Raw genomic sequence first — 21,297 nt, forward strand, 5'->3', positions numbered from 1 at the left:
AGTATGGTGACCCATACTCAGAATTTGTGCTCTGCATTTAACCCATCCAAAGTGCACACACACACACACACACACACACACACACTGTAAACACACCCGGAACAGTGAGCAGCCATTTATGCTGCGGCACCCCGGGAGCAGTTGAGGGTTCGATGCCTTGCTCAAGGGCACCTAAGTCGTGGTATTGAAGGTGGAGAGAGAACTGTTCATGCACTCCCCCCACCCACAATTCCGTCCAGCCCGAGACTAGAACTCACAACCTTTCAATTGGGAGTCCGACTCTCTAACCATTAGGCCACGACTTCCCATAACTAAGATTTATGTGTTCAAAAAACGGCAGTGATAATAATTAACTATTTTAATTTATTTGATTTAATAAAAAAATTATATTTAAAATTAAATTATTCAAATTACATAAATCTGTTAATTGTGAAGACAATTCAGTTTATTCAGGTTAAAAGTATGAACATAAAATACAGTATCTGTGGAGCAAGCAATATTCAATTAAAATGTATGAGACTGAAACAAATGGGATTTTTGATACTTAAACCTGGTTATTATGTATTTAAAACACCTTCATAAATTTGTTTCATTTACATTTGACTGAAAATGACACTTTAATCCAAATGGAAGGAAATGTAAATAGCTATATGTAATTCAAATACATAAATCCTATTTAATAAGAATGTGAGAATAATTTGTAGATTGTATATTTCATTATAATTTATTTATCTTATTTTACTAATATTTTTTGACTGTTATTTATAATGTATTTATTTTTATTTAATATTTATTTATTAAATTTTTTTCTGAATAATTTGTAAATCGATTCAATTAAATGAAATAATAAAACAAATTTACAATACAACATGTACCATATGAAATAAATAAATAAATAAAAATGTGTAGACTGAAATAAAGATTTAAAGGGGGGTTGAAATGCTCGTTTTCACTCAATATCCTGTTAATCTTGAGTACCTATAGAGTAGTACTGCATCCTTCATAACTCCAAAAAATCTTTAGTTTTATTATATTCATAAGAGAAAGATAGTCTGTACCGATTTTTCCCGGAAAAACACGACCGGCTGGAGGCGTGACGTGTGGGCGGAGCTAAAGAATCACGAGCGCGAATAGGCTTTTGCGTTGAGAGCATGTGGAAGCTGTGACATTACCATGAGGGAAAAAACCATCATCCAAAACAAACCATGGCTTACAGTCAGATTCAGCCGTTTATTTATGATCCAGAATCAGATCCAGAGGCTGAAACTGAACGAGAGCAGCAGCAGCAACGACTTGCTCCGAGCGGGGCTCGAATCTGGGTCTCCGGCATGGGAGGGGACGTACTAACAAGAAAGGCAGAGATATTTTAAGCAGTTTTACTCACCACCTGCGGTTCCAACACACGATCGTGACACTTTTTCGTTGGGATTGCATCATCCTTAAGAAATAAGGCCTGGCAACCAAAAACACACTTCTTTTGTGACTTTTCGCGACGCTCTCGCTCTGATCAGTGAATCGTTCTGATCAGTGAAATGCCTGTGCTCAGCCTCGCTATACAGGAGCGCGCGCTCTTCCGGCAAAAGTGCCCTTAGGACCCATATAAGGAAATTCCGCTCCATCTAACGTCACACAGAGCCATAAAAAACTTCGGAAAAAACTTTCCAAAACTTGTGACAAACCAGAAGGAGTATTTTGGGAACAAAAATACTCCTTCAAACGTACAACTTAATTTTTTAAACTTTGTCCATGTTTAGCATGGGAATCCAAGTCTTTAACAGTGTAAAAAACTCAGTATGCATGAAATAGCATTTCACCCCCCCCCCTTTAATTTTTTTAAAAAGTGGCTTTTTTAATTTTAGGTCATTTATATTTGTAAAAATAAAACAGAAGTCATTGCTGAATGTTTCAGCTAATTTACAGTAGTATAACATGTATAGTTGCAAACTGTTTATCAGGTCAAGTTGTACATTTAGTATGCAGAACATAAAAATAAATGACAATTTATTTAGTATAAGACTGTGTGTATACATCTTGATCCCGTGTCACATGGTACAATGTGGCATCATGGAAAATTGCCTGCTAAAACAAATATGCTTTCCTTTCATCACAGAAAGAATGAGCCTGATAAACAAACGGCCTGTAAACCTCTGATGAAGAGGTGCCTATTCTGGCACTGTTCAAATGGTGTTCAGGACGAGATGTGTTAATAGTTAAGACTAATGGGAAGAATTTGTTTGGATACTGGGATTCATGGGAATAGATGTCTTCAGACTCCTGGCTCTTTCATGTGTTTATTTACTTGGGCCTCTGCTCAATTTACATATTAATTGAAAAGACAGAACAATATACAATGTTTGTTGATCAAAATAATTGTTTAGACATCAGATGCGAAACTCCACAGAATTGCTTTAAATCTTTGAATGATGTCAAGCACGGTTGCATGATTAAAATTAAGTTATACTCCTCTGAAATAAATAACATTTTAACAGTTTTGTTCATTTTTGGCAGTTTCATACTGACAGTAAAATCTACCTGAAGCTATGCAAAGAGCAGAAGACTGACAAGACTTTGACTTTCTTTTGAGAAACAGTGTTAATAATGTCCACATAAATATCTTTGTGTGAGTCACCGTCACAGATTTTGATGTAGGCTCAACGCTTTGGCTCAAGGATGATCCCCCAAATACTGCTTTGTAACAGACAGACAAAAAATGGGACAAAACACCAAGGTCTGGGAACATTTGAGGGGATCCAAAATATAACACACACACACACACGGAGAGTATATATAATGACTAAGTTTTACCATCTGTCCAATAAAGAAAAAAATAAATGATTAAATTGAATAATAAATCTAAATAAAACCAATCCCATGTGCTTTAAACATGCTGAACATATTCACCTTGAAGAGGCCATAAGAAAACTCTCCACCTTGTCTATGTTGCATGTCTCTTTTTGTGTCCCTCACTGTCAGTTTCACTCTTTTGTTGTTTCCTTCCTTCCCTCCCTTCATCCTCTCGCTCATAGGAAGATTGAGTTAGTTTGGATGAACCCTGACATTACAAACATTTCAAACTCCTCCATCACCATCCGTCAAGGGTCTGTCCTGATGTTTATGAAATTTCTACAACCAAGTTAGGTTCCAATGTGACTGAGAGTGATTTTAAAATCCCTGAAAGAGTGTGCTGTCCTGTCTCAATACTGTTTAACACCACTGGAAGTATGTGAATCACGTCTAGAAGTGGCATTTACAGGATGCCCATAAACTCTTGAAAGTCATGCATGTTAATCAATAGGAATCTCAAGTGTTGGTAACTAAATAATCGTTAAACAATAAAACAAAATTATATCAAGAAAAATTCTAACTAAAAAATAAATTAAATAAATGTAATTTATATTGCTCCAGACTGGCTCCATAAAAGAAATCGTATTGAGTGTTTTTTTTTGTAAGAAGTACTGGTTGTTTTTAGGTGAATGAGTTATATCATGCTTGAAGCTCCATGCATATCAAACCCAGCCCTCAGGGGCTACAATACTGAGAATGGAGCACATTCTCATCCAGCTTTATGTCTGTCCAGACTATAGGGATGAGAGCGGGCTATCACAGGGGTATATCTAAGTTGCTAATATTTTTGAGAAAAACTTTATACAAACAGCACAAACTTTTTTTGGTATTGTATAAAAAAATAAAATTCACATTTCTGTCTACTGGCTTATGGACTGGCATTTAGTTTAAAAACAAAAACCAAACAACATTTAAGGAGTTGGAAAATTAAGAAATTAAGTTTTAATTTCACAACATTTCAGAATATTTCAACTAACGCAGATGTTAAAGTGCTTTCCTTACACTTTTTTTCGCTTGAATCCATCCTTGCTGAAAAAAAATTATTTGTTTATATGGTATACAGTACCTGCTTAGCTTATTATATAGGCTAGTAGTGAGTTATAGTTATATAGTTTTTCCCAAAATTATAATGTTTTCAAACTTGTTGTTGTTTAACTAAATAAACATTGACATCTACAGCAGTGATTTTCTGCACCGTAATCACTCTTCGGCTGTTCCAATCTTGTATGGCAATGTATACTAAACAGATCGCAGCACGGCGAAGCACTATCAGCGGCACACACGATAGGAAGTTCATACAATAAGACCCGGCACTATTATAAGACTTATCTCTAAGCCATTTATCACAGACCTGCTCTGATTGTGAGGATCTGGCACCTTCAACGTGAGGACGAATTGCCCTGTATCAGTGAAAAATAACAATTGTGATTACAATGCATCCGGTTCTCTCTTGAATACAATTACACTTGATAAATGCCTGCACAAAAATTAAAATAAATCAAATTAAATGTGCCAGAGTTACATCGTTTGCAGGGTTGTTTATTCTCTCAACATTCGCCACAGGGCGGCGCACTTTTGATGAACAGGTCCCATAATGCCCATAACTGAGCGCAGATGGCATCTCAGCACTTGTGAACAACAGTTTAGAGACATAAAAATGCAATTCAAAATTATTGCAACAAATATCAATTAAAACATATGGACGTAACATGAACGGATTTTACAAACATTTTCTCTCGTTTCCCTTTGCAAAAAAACATACATAAACAAAGTGTTTGCTCACGTATGGGTTTAAAAATATATTCATAAAATAAAATAAAAATGCATATTTCTGTCTGTACATGCTCTCCTTGCATATTCTATCGATATATGTAGTGGCATTTAGTAAAAAAAAACAAAAACAAAAAAACAACAACATATATTTATACAGGATTAATGTCCAGTTTAAGGAGTTTTCACAATATTTGAACTAAAGGCATGTGTTAAAATGCTAAAAAAGAGAAGAAAAAAGAATGACCAGAATATGGACCTGAGTGTTAGAAAGTCTCCTGAACAGGAGGTCCTGCTAGTAATGCATAAAACACACTCTCAAAAAAATCAGGACAGTTTCATTTAGTAATGAGCCAGTAAAAAAATGAACAATCAACACCTGTGAAGTCACATTCAGAAGCTTATAGACCCTTGTGCTTTCTTCTTGCATTTCTAGAAAAGATTTCCATAGACTGGCTGTTGTCATTTTTCATAAAGGTTTAAACATAGCCTAGAGCTAGGAGTTTATTTGAAGACTTGATGGAAATCTGACTGCCGTGAGTCAGGACTCTTCAATTGTATCACTCCCACTAGTACCTTTGGAATATGCAGAAGTCTAGCTGCTTAGCCGAGTCCACAACTTTGTGTGATTACAGAGCTTCAGTGATTGTGGGGTCGTCCTGGCAGTGGGTGACATAGTAGTCATGAACATACATCAGAACTGCAATAGGTTGACCAATAATGAGTGATAGCCACACAGCAGCGTTTCCATAATTACCACGAAGAAACCTGGCCACAAACCATGCCAGTGGGAGCTGAAACAAATTATTAGTATTTTTTTAAGTAAACTGTAAATAACTACTGCCAAAAAAAGATAATTAGACAATTTACACACAAAAATCATACCTGTGCCATCATGCCCATAAACGCCCACAGTCTGAACATCCTTAGAGGGACACTGACCAGGTACTGCAGACAGAGACATATACTTACATTAAACACATTAGACTCCAAGTTTCTAAGAGGACTTCATTTTGTTAATTTTTTATTCATTTTAATCTGCAGTTATCAAAGCCAACTGACTGAAGAAGTGAGTCATCTGACTGATTCAGTTCATTACTCTGATGAGTCTGATTCAACAAATGACTCATTGACTATAAAAATAAATGAATGGAATTCTCTCATTATTTACTCACCCTCACTGCATTTATTTCCGTCGAACACAAAAGTTTAAATATTTTAAGACTGAACAACAGGTCCTTTTAGGGCTGAACAGAACTGTCACTGTATGGCAAGAACTGCCTAAGAATTCTTTAAAATGCCTCCTTTTGTGTTTGACAGAAAGAACAATTGCATATATGTCTGAAATGGCATAATGAATAAGTAATTCATTTTTACAATTAATAAAAAAGCAACCCCGAGTGATTCATTTGAATTCACTCATTCATTTAAAATTTAAGGAGAATGCAATATAAAGTTGATTTCTTACCACCTTAGCTCAAAACTCATATAATAGCCTTCATATAAAAACCTTCCAAATGTATTTTTGTGAATCAATTATTTAGCTTAAATTTCATATAACATATACATATTTGTTGTAGCACTACTCTTTTAAATCCTGAAGAGTGGAGTGCAAATCTGTCTTGTTATATGAATTTAGCGACTCTCAATTCACACCAGGAAACACAGAATCACAAAACCAAAATGTTGATTAAGTACTGAAGGGTTGATCATTGTGTCCTTTAACTAGGTGCTTAACCTCTAGTTCACTCAGGGGAATCTTGAAACACTGACATTCCTGTTACAACCCTCACTAGATCAGCACATCAGCTCTAAATAAATGACCACTTTTTAAAATTTCAGCATATCTTTACACCTCCGGTTTTAGATATTTGTGAGACGAAACTTCACTCTCCATCTGAGCTTTCGGAGTCTTTACTGTGATCCTGGATCTGGTTCTGAGGCGTCCTGTGAAGGTCAATGTTTTTTAATAAGATGGTTAAGAATACTATCTGCCTGCACCTGCGGACTGGACACATCTTCCTCTCTGATTCCACCCTCCCTCTCTCTTCCTCCAGCTCAGCTCACAGCTTATCACAGACAACAGCAGCCTGATAGGCGTCTGTTCTTCCTCTTCCTCATCCCTCGTTCTGACCTTCATCTCCTCTGAAGAGCGGTGGCTACCAGCCAAACGCCGGGCACCTGCTTCTGAGTCAGGGAAATGAGACTGCCTCGGGAGTGAAGAACATCTAGAACTTTACAAATTATTCTAGAATACACAGCTGCTTCAGAGAACAGCTGCTTGCTGCAATGTCCAAAGAGACCAAAGTTTTGCTACGTTGGGTGTGATGTACTATTTGATGTTAAAATACTTTCTTAATTTTCCAGCTTCATATGCAGATACATCTGAATGAATACTATCATTCAAATCTTTTTTTTTATTTTTTTTTAGAAATGAATATTCAGCAAGGAAGCATTAAATTGATCTAAAGTGACAGTAAAGACATTTATAATGTTACTAAAGGTGTCTATTAAATCAAATGCTGTTCTTTTCAACTTTTCATTTTTCAAAGAATCCTAAAAGCATGGTACAAAATATTAAGCAGCGCCAACTGTTTTCAACAGTTATCATATTGATAAAAAATGCTAAAAATGATTTCTAAAGGATCATGTGACACTGGAGACTGGAGAAACAGCTGCTGAAAATTCAGCGTTGCTATCACAAGAATAAATTACGATGTTAGGTATGTATGCAGCGATATTCAAATTTAGTTGACACCAATAAGCCATAAATTATTTTCATGTTATGGCTGATAATTGGTAAATGGCTGATATTAAAATGGGATAATGTTTTGTCTAGAAGAAATTAAAACACAGAAAAACTACGGCTGTCGAATGATTAATTGCAATTAATCGCATCCAGAGTAAAAGTTTGTTTTACATAAAATATGTCTGTGTAGTGTGTATATTTATTATGTATATACACACATGCATGTATATATATATATATATAGAGAGAGAGAGAGAGAGAGAGAATTAATATATAAATATAACACTTTTTAAATGCATGTGTATGTATTTATACATAATTAAAATACATAGTACACCCGCTTTTATTATACAAACACAAATTTTATTTTTGGATGCGATTAATCAATTTGCAGCCCTAAATAAAATAAAACCAATTGAATTTAAATAGCAACAGCAAGCTAGCTTTGAAAGCAAGATCCCACCCCTGAATAATCACTCTGTAAAGCCACGCCTCCTATAAAACACAAGAACGTCCACTGGCAGACCAGAGCTAACCAGCGACAGGATGAGAGACGGCGTTGGTGGAGGATTGAATGAATCATTGTCAGATTACCTCATATCTCATACATCATTGAGAAAACATTACAGTACAAAGCACATTATATTACAATAATAACGCCTTCCATTCTCACTTGGTCTGCAATAGCGTAATGGAACGCGTTGATGATGAATCATGTCTGGTGCACGGAGGTATGCAAATATGATAGGCAGGAAGAACAGCCTATCGTAATCTTAGGACCGAAGATTTTGATTGGGCAAACATTGTATGGTCCTACGCCTTCCACAGATGAAATAAATTTTATTTATTATTTATTATTTTATTAACAATTATCAGGATGAGACTTTCAGCCAGCATAACAAAAAATGTTTTTGAACCAAATCACCTACCCTGGCTTTAAGTAGCGTTTTTAAAAATTGGATTCATGTTTGTTAGTTTATGTTTATGTGGTATTTTAATGGTAATAATAGTAAACCAAGGTAATATTCTGTATGTAAATACACTAGCTTCTAAAATATCAGTGTTTTGCTATTGAGAAATAGCACATTTCTAAAAAAGCTAGAATTCACACAGGTTGTTACCCTGATCAGATCGCTAACTTTTATTTGCCATGACCCGACAGAATATTTAAAACAGCGTGTGATTTATTCACATCTCACCTCGTGAAAAAAAGCAGAGGCGAAAAATACAGCTGATTGGCTCAGTAACTTGCCAGCACCTCTTCTCAGCAACGGCTTGTAAAAGTGCCTTTGAAAACAGGAGAGAGAAGCACATAAACTCACAGTCAGTGTGAACCGTAAATAACCATACGTTTCTCGCGGACAGATCACATTATAGTCTCTCTTCATTATAGTCTCTGTGAGTTTTACTGTGTCATATTTCATCTCGCCTCCCAACAGCTGTCCGCCGTCTCTTTCAAAACCTCCGTTCACTCACCGGAGACACCACTTGTGCACGGGAATATTCCAGTTTTGCCAGAAGTACGTTATTGTCTCGGAGTTCCTAGAAAAAACACAGTCACAATCTATCTGAGACTTAAAATCAAAATTCTGCAAATTAAATGGTAATGGAACAGGCGGAAATTGCATATATAAACCAGACTGACTGCATTAAAGCCAAACGCGTGAGTGTGGTGTGAAAGTGGTACCTCTAGCTGCCCAAATAAAGCTTTTTTTTTAATTTAAAGATAAATAACTGTAAAGAACACTCACCACCAGTCACGGTAGAATTCCCGATCTCCAAACCTCAATATCTCAGCCACAAAGTTCATTGAGGAATGGAAAAAACAGTAGAAGAAAATCAACCAGATGAGATGGTTGGGCACCTAAAATAAAAAAAGATATCAGTAATCATTCAATCATTCTTTTCTTGCTTCATATTCTCCTTCAAAACAACAGATCTAAGCAAAAACTGAACATAGGTTTATGTTTCTATTCTGAGGAGGAATTTAGTTTAGTTAGTTTAACTTACTGCTAGTCTAAGCAGACGCTCTGTCATTCTACTGTAGTCCATTTCCTGCAAAATAAAAAACGTTTCACTGAATTAAATAAAGCGCCTCTTTTTAAGGGACGGAAAAAAGAAGATAAAGCACATGAACAAACCTGCAATGGCTTCATTGAACTCCGAATGATTGGCACCATCCACTGAAAGAACATTAGATATGAAATATGTCTTAAAGACATGAAAACTGCAGGTGTGATGTGATTACTGAATGCACTGTGATGCTCACCTGCTGCGTTAAACCAACTAACAACTGAGTGAGGAGCAACTGCAAGAGACAAGCAAAACTTTTGATTTCTCACAAAATATAAAAACGAAATGATAACAATGCTGTTTACATAAGAATGTCTCTGTGTGTGTGTGAATTAAATGTGTAATTTGCAACAGCTATAACCAGAAGTAATGCCCTAACAACAAGCACTTTCATAAATAAAAATTACCCTCATACATTACCCTCCCAGCAGTTGTTTGCAAACAAAAAGCTAATTCCCATGATTTATTGCCATTTGCAGAATTAGACAAGAATGCAATATTCACAAAATTAACAAGGCATAATATACAGTGACCAAATCTGGTATTGCAACTTATCAATGTAATGATGAGCTCAACACAAACTGCCAATACTGTCAGGACATACAGTATTGTTCAAAATAATAGCAGTACAATGTGACTAACCAGAATAATCAAGGTTTTTCGTATATTTTTTATTGTTACGTGGCAAACAAGTTACCAGTAGGTTCAGTAGATTCTCAGAAAACAAATGAGACCCAGCATTCATGATATGCACGCTCTTAAGGCTGTGCAATTGGGCAATTAGTTGAATTAGTTGAAAGGGGTGTGTTCAAAAAATAGCAGTGTGGCATTCAATCACTGAGGTCATCAATTTTGTGAAGAAACAGGTGTGAATCAGGTGGCCCCTATTTAAGGATGAAGCCAACACTTGTTGAACATGCATTTGAAAGCTGAGGAAAATGGGTCGTTCAAGACATTGTTCAGAAGAACAGCGTACTTTGATTAAAAAGTTGATTAGAGAGGGGAAAACCTATAAAGAGGTGCAAAAAATGATAGGCTGTTCAGCTAAAATGATCTCCAATGCCTTAAAATGGAGAGCAAAACCAGAGAGACGTGGAAGAAAACGGAAGACAACCATCAAAATGGATAGAAGAATAACCAGAATGGCAAAGGCTCAGCCAATGATCACCTCCAGGATGATCAAAGACAGTCTGGAGTTACCTGTAAGTACTGTGACAGTTAGAAGACATCTGTGTGAAGCTAATCTATTTTCAAGAATCCCCCGCAAAGTCCCTCTGTTAAAAAAAGGCATGTGCAGAAGAGGTTACAATTTGCCAAAGAACACATCAACTGGCCTAAAGAGAAATGGAGGAAAATTTTGTGGACTGATGAGAGTAAAATTGTTCTTTTTGGGTCCAAGGGCCACAGGCAGTTTGTGAGACGACCCCCAAACTCTGAATTCAAGCCACAGTACACAGTGAAGACAGTGAAGCATGGAGGTGCAAGCATCATGATATGGGCATGTTTCTCCTACTATGGTGTTGGGCCTATTTATCGCATACCAGGGATCATGGATCAGTTTGCATATGTTAAAATACTTGAAGAGGTCATGTTGCCCTATGCTGAAGAGGACATGCCCTTGAAATGGTTGTTTCAACAAGACAATGACCCAAAACACACTAGTAAACGGGCAAAGTCTTGGTTCCAAACCAACAAAATTAATGTTATGGAGTGGCCAGCCCAATCTCCAGACCTTAATCCAATTGAGAACTTGTGGGGTGATATCAAAAATGCTGTTTCTGAAGCAAAACCAAGAAATGTGAATGAATTGTGGAATGTTGTTAAAGAATCATGGAGTGGAATAACAGCTGAGAGGTGCCACAAGTTGGTTGACTCCATGCCACACAGATGTCAAGCAGTTTTAAAAAACTGTGGTCATACAACTAAATATTAGTTTAGTGATTCACAGGATTGCTAAATCCCAGAAAAAAAAAATGTTTGTACAAAATAGTTTTGAGTTTGTACAGTCAAAGGTAGACACTGCTATTTTTTTGAACACACCCCTTTCAACTAATTGCCCAATTGCACAGCCTTAAGAGCGTGCATATCATGAATGCTGGGTCTCATTTGTTTTCTGAGAATCTACTGAACCTACTGGTAACTTGTTTGCCATGTAGCAATAAAAAATATACTAAAAACCTTGATTATTCTGGTTAGTCACATTGTACTGCTATTATTTTGAACAAAACTGTATGTCTATGCCAATTGCCTACCATCTCAAAGAGCCTCCTGAGCAGAAATCCCATTCGGATGGATTCAGAGCGGGGAAAATTGAGCTCATAGCACAGGGTTGGAGCAAAAAACAAAATAATACATATCTGAAAAACACAAGGCAAAATACTAACTACAAGTTCTCAGGTCATCTGAAGTCATAGTATTTGACAAAATTGTTGTTAAATGTCATGAAAATAAAACAAACACTTTAATTAAGTTTGGAAATAACATTTGGTGACTGGACTGTAAGGCACAGCTCACCCCTGAGAGAGAGATTTCCTGGGTAAGACACATGTGACTGCATACGGCTGGACGCAGATGGAGATGATGGACCTAAAAAAACACAGAAACTGTCAAGAGATAAACGAATCTGCTTCTAAAGTCATTTAAACCTGATGTTCAGCTAAGGAATGAGGTCTCAGCAACTCACTCCGCACAGTCACACAAGCATTTACTACAAAACATATTGAAATGTCGGAAAGGACATCACTAAAACAATTATATTAAAATTGATCTCATAACCAGTCCATCCAGGATTTTGCAGTCTTGCACTTACAAGAATTAAAGGGACAGTCCACCCAAAAATGAACTGTCATCACTTACTCACCCTCATGTCATTCCAAATCTGTATGCCTTACTATTTTGTGGAACATATAAGAAGATATTTTGAAGAATGTTGGTAACTAAACAGTTTACAGTAGTCATTGACTTCCATAGTTTTTTTTTCTTCCCCATTTGGAAGTCAATAGCTAACCGTTCAGTTACCAGTGTTCTTTAAGAAGGAAACTCATAGAGGTTTGGAACAACATGAGAGTGAGTAAATGATGACATGGTTTTCATTTTTGGGTAAACTAGCTTGCACTCTTGTCTTATTTCTGTAACCTTTTCTGCAAACATGTTAACCTGTGTCTAACACTATTCTGCATAATTATAAAGATTTCTTTACAGTGTCACTAATTGCCTTGTGCATTTTATTACATAAACATAAGGATTATTGCTAGCTTTTCACTGCTAAACAACACACACAAAATTGCTGCAAATACTATCACAATTTTTGAGAAAAGGTACAGAAAAACCTATTATTTTGGGCTTCAAATATATGAAAAAATCCAATGAAATCCTGATGGGACTGTATAACTTATGAACAACCTCTTAAACGTTAATTTATGTATTAACATCTTAATCTTGTTTCTTTTGTGTAGCACATTTTCCTTCTGCCTTTTTCAATGCAAACAGTAAATCATTCATTGTAGCAGGATCGTTGCTAAAATTCACATGACCCTGAAACTATTTTATGGATGGGGCCCCCTAATTACTGTACCAGGACCAGATCAATGTCTGAATTGCAGCATTGCATTTATTGTATTGTAACTAGTCTTATAATAGCCAACAGGGGGCACAAAAATGACATCTCAGTTTTGGACATACTGTATACTGCACTCCAGTAAATACATTGAACTAGCATTTCCATACCCTTTATACTGCTCCACCTAATATTTGATGAGAGGTGGATGTATTTACTCACATGAAAGAGATCTGGAGAAGCTGCGGGCCTTCACTTGTGTTCTCTCTCTGCACCACCTATTAACATCCTTATAGGAGTACATTTTCAAAAACAGGATGGTGTAGACTCCCAAAGCAAATGCCCCTCCAACTGCATGAAAGGACACAATTGCAGAAAGATGCCATTAGACTTATTCAACATAAATGGAACTCGTTTCTTTCTTTTAATACCTGAATATGTAAGCAACACAAGAGGTTTGTACACTTCCATCACAACACCACAGCATGCCCCCTTTCAAAGGTTCATAACCCATAGTCACGTGACCCAACACGTTCAGACTCATAGCCCATCACCACAGACCTGGCTCACACCTTCTTCTCACTCTACCACTGCTTTATCAATGGCAGCCATATGTTGGGTGGAAATGGTCTATGCAGGGGCTCTGGAGTGCATCTATGCTCCAGAGAGATGGACTCAAGGGCTGTAGGCCCTGACGGCCCCTGAAATGACCTGGCTGTCTGGTACAGGAGCAGTGTGTGTGGTACTAGGCTGACAGATGGAGGCACATTTTCGCCTCCCATGGTGCAAACAGATGAGAGCAACAGAAGAGCCAGTGAAAGTTGTAGTATGGAGAAGAGGAAGCGAGGGAATATATTTTCTCCAAAAATGCATGATCACTGAATTTAGATTTCAGTATTTGAAATGGCTAATCATATAAATCGATCACTAATAAGGACACAATGAGGGTCAGACTCAAACCTGCATCTACTGCTTCAGAAACACTGATAACCATTAGGCTGTGGCTCTAATCCAAGGATTTGTTTACTGCTATATCTTCTATTGTGGATAAAAATACAATACACATGCTAACTGATCCCATGAGATCTGAATGCTTGTTTAATGGTGGATTAGTTCAGTTTGTAAATCATAAATTGGTGCCCAATTATTTCTGCAAAGCTGGATCACCTAATCACATGACATATTATAGTCAAGAACATAAATGCAACAAGCAAAGCTTCTTTTTTTTTGTGTGTGTTGATGACGGCCTAGAAAAACAAGTATGACATAGGTGATGCACTGGTATAAAATTTATTTAAAAATCTAATATGTAATATTTAATAATAATAATCTATAAAATCGCATTTTGTATTAAATATATATATATTTACATCTATTTGTAATTATTAATATATAAAGCATTTGTTAATAATTAAATCATCTTTGTTTTGGCAAGTAACCAATATACTGCTAATATTTAAATTACCGTACACACTATTTTTGTTCAATAAATAAAGAAAACACTACAAACTACAATTAATCATTTTAAATGACACAATTTCATTTTAAACAAATCATTATTAAAAAAGATCACAATATTATAATTGACAGTATTGAAAATTGAATCCCATGTATATATGTGTTTGTGTAAGTTTTGTATTGTGCACACAATGCACAATTCAAATTGTATGCATAATGCACAGTCTCACCTGGTGTAATAGATGGCAGCTTCAACACAACAACCACCGGAAAACACAAGATGACTGTTAAATTAAAGATATAGATCAGCAGGCCGGCCTTCTCACTGATTGACCCCTGGAAAACACAATGAGGAAACATTTAACAAGCATAATACATAATACATAATACATACAAGTGCATGTACATCAATACAGACACCAAGTCTGATAACTGCACAATACAAACAACATTATAACATATAACACAATTCACATTTGCTGCACATAAAAAAGCATCTCTTCCCTAAAAGCCCTATAATTTATTTTTTATGCACATCTTATAAAACATCAGCAAAATGCCTGAACTGTTTAAAAGTTCATTCAGTTTCAATTCAGCCAGTTGAGCAAATGTGCTGATACTTTGCAAGCTCTCTCAAATATGCCAGGCTATTTAAAATGCAATGAATCAAATTTGCTCTCTAAACTGACCTCTTCACAACCCCTCAACGTAATTCCAAATGCCAAATTATACTGTGTAAAGTGACTGAACCCCTATATCTTTAAGACAATGGGTTTATTCGTTACGATAAACTGATTAAATGTAGAAATGTGAATGGCTTTTCAACTCACCATGGCTAGTTTTCTCTCGGTGTACAACGCCACAAATATAAAAACATTAGAAACTGCAAGCAAAGAGTAGTTATGATGTCAAATATTATCTTATTTCTTTAAAAAAAGAAAAGAAAAGCAGTTTCAGTCATAAAAGCATTTTTGCAGGGTGTAGTGAAACAGAAGAGGGTCAAAATTGTATCCTCAGGATGAACTTTACAACAGGGCAGACAGCCAGCACACACATAAACACACTCACAGCAGTCATACATTGAACAATCACACAACCTGCTACAGACACAATCGCCTGCTGCACTATAATGATTGAGGGTTAAAAAGCAATTATAACATATGCCTCTGTTTTTGATAACGTAAAATTACACACACAATCTACATTTAATTTGATTAACAATGTGATTGAAGTATTCTGACAATCTGCAAATCAAACTTAGTTCATTATTTGAACTCGGGCATGTTGTCTGCCCACCTAATTTGAATAATTTTCCTGTCTGGACTACAAAAGAATAGGCTAATCTAGGAAATTTATGCTAATCTTCCCTTAAAATACATACCAATGACAAGGCACGCAGCAGGCCAGCTATAAGGGTCCTTGAGGAACAATGACACCACTTGAATGGGGTCCACCAAAATGCCATACCTACGGTACACAAACCAGATATGTTTCCCAAACCTTTACATGTCTAAATATTTATAAATGATTACGCATAGGACACAACATGTTTCATTTCCTCTAGTGGTCTCTTGCTCTAAACCACTGATTATTTGCGGCAGTTTCTGCGGGCAGCTGTGTACATACTGTCTGCAAGCAGCAGTGTGCAACATGATGACAGCATATGGTTCTCCCAGCATGGGGTTCAGTGTTTCATTCCACTCAGGAAGAAGAAGGCCTGTACACTTATCAAACAAACCCTACAGACTCATCTTCATCGGCATGACACTCAAAACTCAGAGAGAGTTTTTTTACACTTTTGTGTCCATTCGACACTTGCTCAATGGGGATGCTTGAGGTAAAGGTCATTGCTTGAGAGGTCATTTTAGTTTTTGATTGGATGGAGGAAGATCTGAATGCAAGTTTGCAGTCAAATGTAAGAGAGAAATGGGTTTTAAGTGAGTTAAATAAATGAAGATTAGCATACATGACCAGAGAGGAGACCGAGTTGTTACATTTTGCTTTAAAAATAAATCAAATTAAATAAATAAATAAAACCTGCACAGTCAAATCATTCAATAGATAGTGAATTTTCATCTTTCTCCAGACTTTAAACATTCAAACTGTGTGTTTTGGCTGTTTCACTAGAAACTGTGTGCATGCTGTATTTGTTCATACCTGAGAAGGTTTTCCAAGAAGAGGCGTGCATTGCTCAAAACCTGTAAAAAAGGGCAGACACACACATATTCATGGAGAAATCAAATGAAAACCAATGCAATGATACATCACTAAGACTAGCTAAACATGTCAGAACAACCAGAATACAATCCGACAAAGATCCTTATTCACTGTCTGTACACAGTTTGCAGAGATATATTGAAATCCATGTCCATAAATCTGTACAGAAGACAGACACGCTTATTCATATGTATAGATAGAAAGAGAACGATGGAGAAGAAGAGAAAGAAAATGCAAATGCTAAGCAGAGCCTTAAAACTGGAATATGAAAGAAAAAAGTCTGGCTTAAAAAAAGGACAAAATACAGAGGACAAAATAGAGTCATCTCAATGCTCACATTAACAGCATGCTGAAGAGCGTGAATGCATTCTTCACAGTTTTGAAGACAAGGACTTGGCTGGCTGTCCTCCATGTTCAGCTGGTCTTTAGACAGACAAGCTGTTTTGGGACGTTTATTTTTAGGCGTCACTTGGCATTAAGTGTGTCTCCATAAACAGACACACTGATTAACGATTCTTCACACGCCACATGACTGCCACACACCATCCGACGTTAATCAAAATGTGTTTTTGCAATACAATTCTGCCACTAATGTGGGTTTTCCCACATGCATACATTAAGTCCATTAAAGGAATAGTTAGCAAAAAAAAAAGAAAACTTCTTGAAAATGAAGTCACCCTCAGGTCATCCTTGAGGTAGATGAGTTTGTTTCTTCATCGGAATAGATTTGAAAAAAATTGCATTCCATCTCCATCACTTGCTCACCAATGGATCCTCTGCAGTGAATGGGTGCCGTCAGAATGAGAGTCCAGCTGACAAAAACATCACAATAATCCACAGATCCATAAATGAACATGTTTTGATGTGAAAATCTTCATGTTTGTATGAATCAAAAACTAAATTAAGAAAATTGTTTTTTCAATTAATAAAATATGAGCCCTCTATCCATATTTATCCACATATGGCCTTTTTTTCCAGTGGAAAAAGTAAACAACATCAACCTTAATGATGGATTTGTTTCTTACAAAGGAGTTTTTCACTTTTTCACAAGATGTTAATCTATGGATTGGAGTTGTGTGGATTTCTTGTGGATTATTGTGATGTTTTATCAGTTGTTTGGACTCTCATTCTGATGGCACCCATTCACTGCAGAGGATCCACTGATGAGCAAGTAATGTAATGCTAAAATTCACCAAATCTGTTTTGATGAGGAAACAAACAACAACTTGGATGGCCTGAGGGTGAGTAAATGTTCAGTAGATTTTCTCAAAGTCTAAATATATTTCAGATTCCAAAAGGAGATATATTGGTTGCACTTTATGTATTTATCTAAGAAAGTTCTGGTAATACAAGATAACTACATGGGTTAGAGTTAGGTTTAGAGGTAGGTTCAGGGTTAGTACCTAGCTATTACACAGTTATTGTAATTACTACAATAAGTACATAGTATGTACATGGGGAACAGGACTGTAAAATAAAGTGCTACCGATATATTTTAGCTTCATTAAGGTCTAATGCTTCTACTTCATTTCAGAAAGCCAAACTTTTCAATGTGACTGTGTATGAACACAGTATACTCTCACACAATACACATTTAAATTATCAAATGATCTGACAATGGATGTCTGAGCAACAAGTAGGCGTTTTTCTCTAACTGCCAAATATGAGACGCAATAAAAATGAATAGCAATCTTTGGCAGCACCTCTGAACTAGAGGGAATGTTTACAAACCCACACTGATATCTGGGACACAGTTTAACTAGAAGAATGAGTAGGCAAGTCCAAGCATGGAGTCCACCAGGTTTGTGACTGTTTCAGACTTACCAGCATTACCACACACCAGTTCAGGATGCCTCTGTAATTTTTGAAGCCGCTTGCAGAACTCAGCATTGATTCCTGCAACTTGTGGCAACTATAAGGAGCAAAAAATTAAATAAAGCATGATGTAAAATAAAATCAGTAATGATGATTAAACTTTACAATGTTTTATTATTGTTATTTATATGGATAAAGTCGTTTTTAAAGTATAAAGTATAAAATTCATACAGTATAACAAGGCTAAAATAATGTAAAAGGGCATTTTAGACCCCCTTCCCCTCCCAAAAAACACTACATAGCATCAAACACTGTCACAGCAGTTTCCTAAACACCTGTTTGTTGCTATACAGTAGGGCTGCACGATTATGACAAAAATCATAATTGTCGATTATTCCCTTGAAATTGTAATTGCGATTATATATTACGATTAGCACAATTTAGATTTAATAAATTTTTTAATAGCTTTATGCCATTGTTTGAAGCCACTGCATGCCATATTGTTATATCAAAATAAACCAGCGGAAAACACTCTTCCTGAAAAACTTTTTTTTTTAAGCCTCAAATATCATATATATATATATATAATTATTATTATTATTATTTTATTTATTTATTTTTTCTGAGAAACCAAACCAAAGTAAATATATGCATGGTATTATGTTATATTAAAACAAAGAAATTCAAACAATTGGGAAAAAAACCCTTAAGATAATCTGTAGAGAGAACAACAACATATCTTATGCACACAGAATGATGTAAGTGAACTTTTTTTTTGTGTAATTGTGCCTTTAAACGATTACATAATTGTGTCATCTGTAATTGTAATTGCGATTACAAATTCGATTAATTGTGCAGCCCTACTATACAGTGCAAATTTGTCCTGATACAATGATGTATTGTGTGATGAATGTTGATCTAACCAGGATTTTATCTAAATCTGATTTGCTTATTTCATACAGTCCTGATATTGGCTTCAAAAGAACAATAATGTTACCACTCTAATATGTTTTGCAATATCTGTGCGTGCAAAGGTTAAGCGTGATCCTCTTGTTTGATATTCTCAGGGTCTAAATCCAGCTCAAATTTATGATAATATGGATGCCACCTTAACTATACTGGAGCAGAGAGAACTTGCTGCTTTCGGAAGAGTCGCAGGCAGTACTGAAACACTGTCTGAGCCGTTCACCAATCACTACGTGCTGGGACAGCTAACCAATCCAGCACATTTAGTTTTTCAGAAGGCAGGACTTCATCAAACCCAGAACTAATCAAACCATATGTGCCAGACTGGGGAGAAAGGTATTGAAATAATGTAAATTACATGAAAAATAAAATACTTTGTCAATAAGATAAAAGTTGGTTTTGTTCAAAGTTGCTATTATCCCCATAGGCCTTTGATATGAATATTTTTTGGTGATTAAATATCGCAGACTAAAAAGTAACTAGTAATTAGTACTCTGAGTAGTTTTTGAGAGAAGTGCTTTGTACTTTTACTTTTGACACCAGTACTTTTACTTGTAATTGAGTATTATTGCAGCAATGTAACAGTACTTTTACTTAAGTACAAATTTTCAGTACTCTTTCCACCACTGGTCCCTCAACAGTGTTATGCAGCAGCGTCTCTATTCAGCAGTTATTACCCTCGCTAGTGAGAAATGTCAAGTGTATTTACTTTGTTTTTGTTGGTACTGTATGCTAATTTCCGTTATTACAGTTAATTATGCGAAGTGATATGGAACTGTAATGCGGTCAAGAGAGCTGCCTGGAACTACGTTTCTATATTATGTTGCAGAATTATGTATCTAAAATTCCTGAAATCATCGCATGTGTTATTTTCTTTTTTGCTCAATGGGATAGTTCTTCAGTAACAGTAGGATAAGTTAAATGGTTCTTCATTTACGGTAAGATAAGTGAAATTATGGTATTTGGGGTAAAAAGAGGTTAACCGTCCTGTGACGTTACAGTGCCACATACGCACACTAGCGAAAACTGTCCGTCTCTCTGTAGTGAATGACCATGTACTCTGTCAACAACAACCTACGTTTTTCATGACGTCCTGACGCACACTATACTTCACCTCATTCTGTCGTAGGGATCGCATTTCTGTTTGCTGTCTTCGTTTAGTTTTAAGGTTTTGGTGAAAGATTCCCGCGCCTTGGCTCCGCTTGTGAGATCACTGGCTGCTGCGGTCGCGCCGTTTCTGTGTTTCACAGTCTCGCTCTTTGCGCTCGTGATGGTCGCGCGTCTACGGTTCCGTGTGATGGGCCCAAAATCACCATTGTCAGTCATGATTCCAGCAAATTTACAGCAAGCCTTTAGCAAACAAATGAAGTAAGCCGAGTTCACGCTGGAGTTTCATTTGGCTCTGCGACCGGAAAAACAAGATTTTGCTCAAAGCCCCAGTTTTGCAAGCTCTAGACTGACGCAAGATTGGTAATAACGCAGTTTGACTCAAAAAGATGTTCGTGGACTTCAGCACGTTTGATAAAAACACGAGTCTCGGGGAGGTTTACGACTTTCCCCCGGATCTAGTTCCGCGTTCGTTCTGGCATTAAAAGGACTCATCTAAGCCAATAGGAGTCAGCAGTGTATAATAGTGTAACTCTAAGCTGCCTTAAAGGTCATGTTGTGATATTTCAGTAAAACCATGACCTTTATAAATAATGTAAAGTATAAGTTGAACAAAGAATAATTTATGGTGTTGAAACTCCTATTACTTTTTTTTGGCTGGGTCTTTTTTCCATACAGTGAAAGTATATCATAAAAGTTTTCATGATCTTCCTGTTAAAATATTCTATACAGTACCACTTTA

At 36.2% G+C, this 21,297-nt stretch overlaps 1 pseudogene; it reads right to left on the reverse strand.

Annotated features, from left to right (window-relative positions):
• Window positions 1-4,552: 4,552 nt before the first annotated feature.
• On the reverse strand, window positions 4,553-20,988 carry LOC113059178 (diacylglycerol O-acyltransferase 1-like; annotated as a pseudogene).
• Between the last annotated feature and the right edge of the window lie 309 nt (window positions 20,989-21,297).

Source organism: Carassius auratus, chromosome 41 (assembly GCF_003368295.1).
Source record: "Carassius auratus strain Wakin chromosome 41, ASM336829v1, whole genome shotgun sequence".
In the NCBI taxonomy this organism is placed as follows: Eukaryota; Metazoa; Chordata; class Actinopteri; order Cypriniformes; family Cyprinidae; genus Carassius; species Carassius auratus.